The sequence below is a fragment of the Chrysemys picta genome, chromosome 3 (genome assembly GCF_011386835.1).
Source record: "Chrysemys picta bellii isolate R12L10 chromosome 3, ASM1138683v2, whole genome shotgun sequence".
NCBI lineage: Eukaryota > Metazoa > Chordata > Testudines > Emydidae > Chrysemys > Chrysemys picta.
Window position 1 is genome coordinate 47,262,706 of NC_088793.1, and position 9,254 is coordinate 47,271,959.

A 9,254-nucleotide genomic window follows, 5' to 3' on the forward strand; every position below is an offset into this window, starting at 1 on the left:
TCCTGTTCCCATTAAAGCCAATGGAAAAGTTCCCATTGATTTTCACAAGAGCAGGATTTGGCCCTAAGTACAGGAAGCAACACTGTCCAAATGCCTGCTAAACACAAGCTGTGGAGAATGAGGTGGTTATCTGTATTATTTTTAATTAATATTATCTGTACCTCAGTTTACCTGTTTGATGTTGTCCAGCTTGAGTGCCTGGAATTCAATCAAATGAACCTGTTAGGGGGGAAATGAACAGGAAACAAAACAATTACGAAGACAAGGTACCACCAGAGAGAATCTGTAGGGTCCTTTAGGCAACAACAGGGGAGCTATTAACTGGGAAATGCCCCCATCTGGCTGCAGGCAAGCAGGTAAATTTTTCTCAGGTTGGAGCCCAGGATCCAAGGGGCACTAAACCATTAAAGACCCCAGATTAGAGTGGAAGGGGTGTGAGCATCATCAGCTGCTGTGGGGGTGGAAGTGGGGAGCTGGGAGAGAAAACACTGCAAGGGGAAAGCCTGTCTTTCCCAGTCCAAAGGTGGAGGCACTTGAGTGAAGTGGAAACGACCAAAACTTGCAAGGAAAGGGTAATGTCTAGGTGAGGCCAGATGCATAGTGACTATTGTTTATACCCTTCTCTCTGCTTGCTGTGTAACTCTGGTCAAAAATTCATTTGTTTTAAACATACTGATTTTGAGTCACTTTAACTGCAGACAGGCTCCCTGAGGGAAATTTCTTCTGAGTGCCAAATACTGCCAGGCCTGTCCTTTTAACAGTTCGAAACAGGGGGGGCTGCTGCCCTGAGACCAGTCTGAGTGTAAGTGAAGAAAGGAGAAGGAAGTGAAACCTGTCACCTGAGGTGTGCTCTCCTGAGGGGCTGCAAAGGGGTGGAAGGCACTGCTCACACAACACAGGATGGCAGGAACAGGGTGTGCTGTAGCCTGGTGAGCCAGCCTTAAGTGGGGTGAACTGCAGAGTCTAGCTCTGGGAGAAGTGCAAGTAAAGACCTGTCACATGGAAAGGATGCTCACAAAGAGACCGGGGCAGCAACTCACCCCTGAACCAGGACACAAGCATTCCAAACCGGTGCTGCACCCAAACCTGTTGCTTGGGGCCCAATTCTGTGACTCCCTTACTTATGCAAAGTAGTACTTACTCCTGAGTGGTTGTGATGAAGCTGAAGCGGCTACCTGCACTAGGGCTAATTAGCAGGACAAAGGGTTGCAGGCATCTGTACATCCCAACAGACAATCTAAAAATCTCAGTGCTTCTAAATATTAAGGCATGAGCTTAATTCCAGAGTTGTAAGAGAGGCTTACCTGAAATTCAGTCACTGAACAAGGTGTTGGAAAACATGGTGATCCAATGGAGAGAAGGCTGGAGACACTGGGATGCTCAGTACAGAATGTTTGTTCTTATCCCTCAATGCTCACATTGAACAGGGCCTTTGGCTTAGGAAGTTGCAGAGCAATGTGTCTCACTTATATTGCAAAGGCTGCCCAAAGCCCATTAATAATTAGTACCAAGGAGCTGCACTAGGGCATGGTTCAGTATTTTACAGCTCTTTTTTGGCTGATTATTAAATATTTGGGACTCCTGAAGAGCAATGGACTTTAGTCTATTATCCCTTTCTTCTGTATTGTGAGATGTGTGATCGAAACTGGACCAACTTCTGCTGGTGAGAAACAAGCTTTTGAGTCACACTGAGTTGTTCTTCAGGCCTGGAAAAAGTATATAGTTTTCAGCAGCCAGTTCAGTATTCCCAACACATTGATGAGTGTCTCTTATGCTTGTCACCTTGTGCGGCTCTATGGTTCGCCAACTGAGAAACCTAGAGGCCCCTCTAGGAAGGTTTTTCACAAAAGCCATCTGTGACATTCCCCTCTGGTGTTATCTGGACTGGTGATCTGCTAGGTCACCCCAAAACTGCCTTCCCCAAAGTTTGGAGAATAATAATGAATATTCTATAGGCTCTAGTAACAGAGGGACGAGACACTGCCAGGCCTGGATGTGAACAGCACTGAAGTGAGGATTGCTGCCTCCTTAGGTATGTCCCTACCCTCTTCCACTGCTATCTGAGAGACTCCACAGGCTTCAACCTGCATGAATGGGGAGAATGGCCTGATGTTTCTTTGGAATGCTCCACATGGGATGAGAGTTGGGGAGGGACTGGGCTGCAGAGACCAATCCATAGGGAACAGGAGCTGCCTGCATGCTGCACCATCCATGGAGCTGCCGGACCACACCCCCATGTCAAGGGCAGTCACCACATCGGTACTTTGCCTGCATATCTGAGAATCCTCCCCTCCTGCCCAGCAGGGGAGGGAGAAGGTGCAGCATAGGAGTTATTGATCCCTTGAGCAGCATTCATTCCCCTTCAGAATAGCCTCATGCCTCAGAGCCAGGCAGCTGCTCCTCTCCAACCTTGTCCTCGCTAGATCTGTGAAGATGGTACAACTCCAGGCTCACAGACAGGAAGACACATGCTGTGGAATCACTAAGGCCCCTCACCCGCAATTCTGGGTCCCAGGAACTATTCTAGTGGTTTCTCCTCCTCTCTGTGACAGGAAGCCAGGCAGCAATTCAGATCATGTTAAGTAAAAGTAAAGTTAAGTATTGGAAGTAAAACACTGGCAGTAGCAATGAAGACACTCAAAAACCCAGCCTCCCTTCACTCCCTCTCACACAGTGACTATTTGATCCTGAATTGAGAATGTTAGAAAGTAACTTATCAACCACCTGGTGGCAGCAAACCACTGGGATTGGAGAACATGACAGGCTACTGAGCCAGAACTCAGGGAGAGCAACTGGCAGGTGTTCATCATCTAAGGGTATGTCTACACTACGGGATTAATCCGAATTTATATAATTCGGATTTGAAAAACAGGTTGTATAAAGTCGAAATGTATGCGGCCACACTAAGCACATTAATTCGGTGGTGTGCGTCCAAGTACCGGGGCTAGCGTCGATTTCTGCACCGTTGTACTGTGGGTAGCTATCCCATAGCTATCCCATAGTTCCCGCAGTCTCCCGCGCCCATTGGGATTGTGGGTTAAGATCCCAGTGCCTGATGGGACAAAAAACATCGTCGCAGGTGGTTCTGGGTACAGCCTCACCTCCTCCCTCCCTCCCTGCATGAAAGCAACGGACAGCAGACAACCATTTTCGCGCCTTTTTTCCTGGGTGGGTGAACACTGCAGACTCCATACCACGGCAAGCATGGAGCCCGCTGAGCTCAAGACAGCAGTCATGAACATTGTAAACACCTCGCGCGTTCTCGTGGAGTTTATGCTCAGCCAGGACCAGAAAAACGAGGCGAGGAGGCAGCGGCGGCGGCAGCGCAGCGACAAGCATGATGAGGACATTGACATGGACATGGACACGGACACGGATACAGAATTCTGTGAAACCATGGGCCCCGGTGCTTTGGAGATCATGTTGTTAATGGGGCAGATTCTATCCATGGAACGCCGATTCTGGGCAAGGGAAACAAGCACAGACTGGTGGGACCGCATAGTGTTGCAGGTCTGGGACGATTCCCAGTGGCTGCGGAACTTTCGCATGCGTAAGGGCACTTTCATGGAACTTTGTGACTTGCTGTCCCCTGCCCTGAAACGCCAGAATACCAAGATGAGAGCAGCCCTCACAGTTGAGAAGCGCGTGGCGATAGCCCTGTGGAAGCTTGCAATGCCAGACAGCTACCGGTCAGTCGGGAATCAATTTGGAGTGGGCAAATCTACTGTGGGGGCTGCTGTGATGCAAGTAGCCAAAGCAATCACTCAGGTGCTGCTACGAAAGTTAGTGACTCTGGGAAATGTGCAGGCTATAGTGGATGGTTTTGCTGCAATGGGATTCCCTAACTGTGGTGGGGCGATAGACGGAACCCATATCCCTATCTTGGCACCGGAGCACCAAGCCACCGAGTACATAAACCGCAAGGGGTACTTTTCAATGGTGCTGCAAGCACTTGTGGATCACAAGGGACGTTTCACTAACATCAACGTGGGCTGGGCGGGAAGGGTTCATGACGCTCGCGTTTTCAGGAACACTACTCTGTTTAAAGGGCTGCAGCAAGGGACTTACTTTCCGGACCAGAAAATAACCGTTGGGGATGTTGAAATGCCAATAGTTATTCTTGGGGACCCCGCCTACCCCTTAATGCCATGGCTCATGAAGCCGTACACAGGCAGCCTGGACAGGAGTCAGGAGCTGTTTAACTACAGGCTAAGCAAGTGCAGAATGGTGGTAGAATGTGCATTTGGCCGTTTAAAAGGTCGCTGGCGATCATTATTGACTCGCTCTGACCTCAGCCAAAGAAATCTCCCCATTGTTATTTCTGCTTGCTGTGTGCTCCACAATCTCTGTGAAAGTAAGGGGGAGACCTTTATGGCGGGGTGGGAGGCTGAGGCAAATCGCCTGGCTGATGATTACGCGCAGCCAGACACCAGGGTGATTAGAAGAGCACACCAGGAAGCGCTGTGCATCAGAGAAGCTTTAAAAACCAGTTTCATGACTGGCCAGGCTACAGTGTGAAATATCTGTTTGTTTCTCCTTCATGAAAACCCGCCCCCTTTATTGACTGATTTTCTGTAAGGAACCCACCCTCCCCCTTCCCCCAGCTTTCTTTCAAACCAAATAAAGTCACTATCATTTAAAAATCATTTATTCTTTATTAATAGATTAGAAAAAGAGGGAGGGAACCCGGGTGGTATTTGGGAGGAGGATTGCTGGGAAGGAAAAAGCCACAAAGAAAAGGTTAAAAAAATGACAGCCTTTTGCTTAGGCTGTCTACTGGGGTGGAATGGGAAGGTGTACGGAGCCTCCCCCCCGCGTTCTTACACGTCTGGGTGAGGAGGATACGGAACATGGGGAGGGGGGAGGGTGGAACAGGGGCTGAAGCGGCAGTCTGTTTTCCAGAAGCCGTTCCTGAAGCTCCACCAGACGCCGGAGCATGTCTGTTTGCTCACGCAGCAGCCCCAGCGTTGCATCCTGCCTCCTCTGGTCTTCCTGCTGCCACCTCTCATCTCGAGCGTCTCTCCTCTCCTCACGTTGGTCCCTCCTCTCCTCACGTTCACTGGCTTCTTTCCTATACTTTGAAACTGTTTCCTTCCACTCATTCAGATGAGCTCTGTCACTGCGGCTGGATTCCATAATTTCAGAAAACATCTCGTCTCGCGTTCTCTTCTTACGACGCCTTATCTGTGATAACCTTCGGGATGGAGGAGGGAGGCTTGAGGAATTTGCAGCTGCTGTAGGGAGGGGAAAAAAGAGAGAATTGTTTAAAAAGCTACATTTTGCAGAACAATGCTTATACTCTTTCACGGTGACCAACACTATTCACATTACATAGCACATGTGATTTCTGTGCAAGGTCGCATTTTGCCTCTTAATGCTGAGTGCCTGTGGCTTTGCTGCTAGAGATCACAGGTCTGGGCAACAGAATTCGGCTTGCATGCGGCCATGGTAAGCCATTGTCTTACAGCTTCTGCGCCCTCCTTTCCCACATACCAAGCATAGCCTGTAGAGTGCTGCGGTTTTTCTGTTAACATTCAGCAGCAGCAGCAGAAAACAAACTAACCACCCTCCCCTCTCGCCATGAATTCTCTGGGATGATCGCTGTACCCCTCCCCCCACCGCGTGGCTGGTAACAGGGAAGATCCCTGCTAGCCAAACGCGAAAAACTCAGGGCCAATTTCCCATCTGCGCTTGGCTAACTGCAGGGAAGGATTTATTTTCCGCCACAGGCAAACAGCCCAGTAGGAACGGCCACCTCTGTCCCCTTAATTAAGTTCCCGTATTTCAACCAGGTTACCAGGAGTGATATCACTCTCCTGAGGATTACACAACAAGATAAAGAACGGATGTTGCTTGAATGCCAGCAAACACCGGGACCATACGCTGCCAGGCTTTGTCAGGCAATGATACCAGATTACTTGCTGCAAGCATGGCGTGGTCAAGTGTCCTACCATGGAGGAGGGAATAAGGATGCACTGCCCAGAAACCTTGTGGCAAGGCTTTCGGAGTACCTCCAGGAGAGCTTCATGGAGATGTCCCTGGAGGATTTCCGCTCCATCCCCAGACACGTTAACAGACTTTTCCAGTAGCTGAACTGACCGCGAATGCAAAGTCAGGAAAAGTAATCATTAAAAACCGTTTGCTTTTAAAACAAGTTTTATATTTTAAAAGGTAAACTCACCTGAGGTCCCTTCCATGGGGTCAGAGTCTTGGGTACTGGCTTGGGAGGCTTGGGAGGGTACTTCAGTCAGGGTGAGAAAAAGATCCTGGCTGTTGGGGAGAACGGAGTGCTGTGTGCTCTCTGCAAGCTCATCCTCCTCCTCCTCCTCCTCCTCTCCCCCATCGGCAGAATCCTCAGGCGTCGCTGATGAGACTATCCCCGACCCAGAATCCACGATCACAGGTGGGGTAGTGGTGGCAGCCCCCCCTAGAACTGCATGCAGCTCGGCGTAGAAGCGGCATGTCCGCGGCTCTGACCCGGAGCGACCGTTTGCCTCCTTTGTTTTTTGATAGGCTTGTCTGAGCTCCTTGACTTTCACGCGGCACTGCTCAGAGTCCCTATTGTGGCCTCTCTCCATCATGCCCTTGGAGATTTTTTCAAAAGTTTTTGCATTTCGTCTTTTAGAACGAAGTTCTGCAAGCACTGAATCCTCTCCCCATACAGCGATCAGATCCAGTACCTCCCTCACGGTCCATGCTGGTGCTCTTTTTCGATTATCAGCCTGCATGGTTACCTGTGCTGATGAGCTATCTGTGGTCACCTGTGCTCTCCACGCTGGGCAAACAGGAAATGAAATTCAAATGTTCGCGGGGCTTTTCCTGTCTACCTGGCCAGTGCATCCGAGTTTAGATTGCTGTCCAGAGCGGTCACAATGATGCACTGTGGGATAGCTCCCGGAGGCCAATACCATCGAATTGCGGCCACACTATCCCTAATTCGAAATGTTAAAATCGATTTTGGCGCTACTCCGCTCGTCGGGGTGGAGTACAGAAATCGATTTAAAGGGCCCTTTACATCAAAATAAATAGCATCGTTGTGTGGACGGTTGCAGGGTAAATTCGAATTAAAGCTGATAAATCTGAATTAAAGTCGTAGTGTAGACCAGGCCTAAGTTTCCTGGAACTCAGGCTTGGGAAGGTAAATTATTTCAGTGTCACATGACAGGTCTCCTGTACTAGGATACCAGAGCCAGTAGGGAAAGCTCCTGTGGCAAAGGCGGTAGGATAAATGAGATAGTTCATGTTCTCTTCTTAAATGGTTGCAAGCACTTTGGCGGACAGGATTAGAAATCAAAACTGTGACAAATTGGAGAATTGGTCTGAAATTACCTTTACTGAATTTAATCATGTTAAGTGCAAAGAACTTCCTTTAGGAAGGAAAAATCAAATGCACAACGGGGAATAACTGGCTAGGTGGTAGTACTGCTAAAAAGGATCTGGTGGTTATAGTGGATCACAAATTGAGTATAAGCCAACAGCATGATGGAGTTGGAAAAGAATGCTAATATTCTGGGGTGTATTAACAGGAATGTCATACAGAAGACACAGGAGGTAATTGTCTCCCTATACTTGATGCTAGTGAGGCCTCAGTTGGAGCACTGTGTCCAGTTCTGGGTGCCTCACTTTAAGAGAGATGTGGACTGACCTAAGAGGAAAGGTTAAATAAACTGGGTATGTTTAATATTGAGAAATGACTGACGGGGGTCCTGGCAGTCTTCAAATAAGTTAAGGGCTGTTATAAAGAGGACTGTGATCAATTGTTCTCCATGTCCACTGAAGGCAGGACAAGAAGTAATGGATTTAACCTGCAGCAAGGGACATTTAACTTAGATATTATGAACAATTTTCTAACTATAAGGATAATTAAGCACTGGAACAGAATCATAGAATATCAGAGTTGGAAGGGACCTCAAGAGGTCATCTAGTCCAACCCCCTGCTCAAAGCAGGACCAATTCCCAGCTAAATCATCCCAGCCAGGGCTTTGTCAAGCCGGGCCTTAAAAACCTCCAAGGAAGGAGACTCCACCACCTCCCTAGCTAACGCATTCCAGTGTTTCACCACCCTCCTAGTGAAATAGTTTTTCCTGATATCCAACCTGGACCTCCCCCACTGCAACTTGAGACCATTGCTCCTTGTTCTGTCATCTGCCACCACTGAGAACAGCCGAGCTCCATCCTCTTTGGAACCCCCCTTCAGGTAGTTGAAGGCTGTTATCAAATCCCCCCTCATTCTTCTCTTCTGGAGACTAAACAATCCCAGTTCCCTCAGCCTCTCCTCATAAGTCATGTGCTCCAGACCCCTAATCATTTTTGTTGCCCTCCGCTGGACTCTTTCCAATTTTTCCACATCCTTCTTGTAGTGTGGGGCCCAAAACTGGACACAGTATTCCAGATGAGGCCTCACCAATGTCGAATAAAGGGGAAGGATCACGTTCCTCGATCTGCTGGCAATGCCCCTACTTATACAGCCCAAAATGCCGTTAGCCTTCTTGGCAACAAGAGCACACTGTTGACTCATATCCAGCTTCTCATCCACTGTGACCCCTAGTTCCTTTTCTGCAGAACTGCTACCTAGCCATTCGGTCCCTAGTCTGTACAGTGCATGGGATTCTTCCGTCCTAAGTGCAGGACTCTGCACTTGTCCTTGTTGAATCTCATCAGGTTTTTTTTCGGCCCAATCCTCTAATTTGTCTAGGTCCCTCTGTATCCAATCCCTACCCTCTAGTGTATCTACCACGCCTCCTAGTTTAGTGTCATCTGCAAACTTGCTGAGAGTGCAGTCCACACCATCCTCCAGATCATTAATAAAGATATTAAACAAAACCGGCCCCAGGACCGACCCTTGGGGCACTCCGCTTGAAACCGGCTGCCAACTAGACATGGAGCCATTGATCACTACCCGTTGAGCCCGACGATCTAGCCAGCTTTCTATCCACCTTACCGTCCATTCATCCAGCCCATACTTCTTTAACTTGGCGGCAAGAATACTGTGGGAGACCGTATCAAAAGCTTTGCTAAAGTCAAGGAATAAAACTTCCAAGGGAAGTTGCGGAATCCCCATCATTGGAGGTTTCTAATAACACCTTAGACCAGCACCTGCCTGGGATGGTCTAGATGTACTTGGTCTTGCCTCAGTGCAGGGGGCTGGACTAGATAATCTCCAGGTCCCTTCTAGCTCAAATTTCTCAGATTAATCCAAGGATTAAACTGGAGCTGCAATTAACATTAGGCAGGTGTCAACAGACATGAGCCAA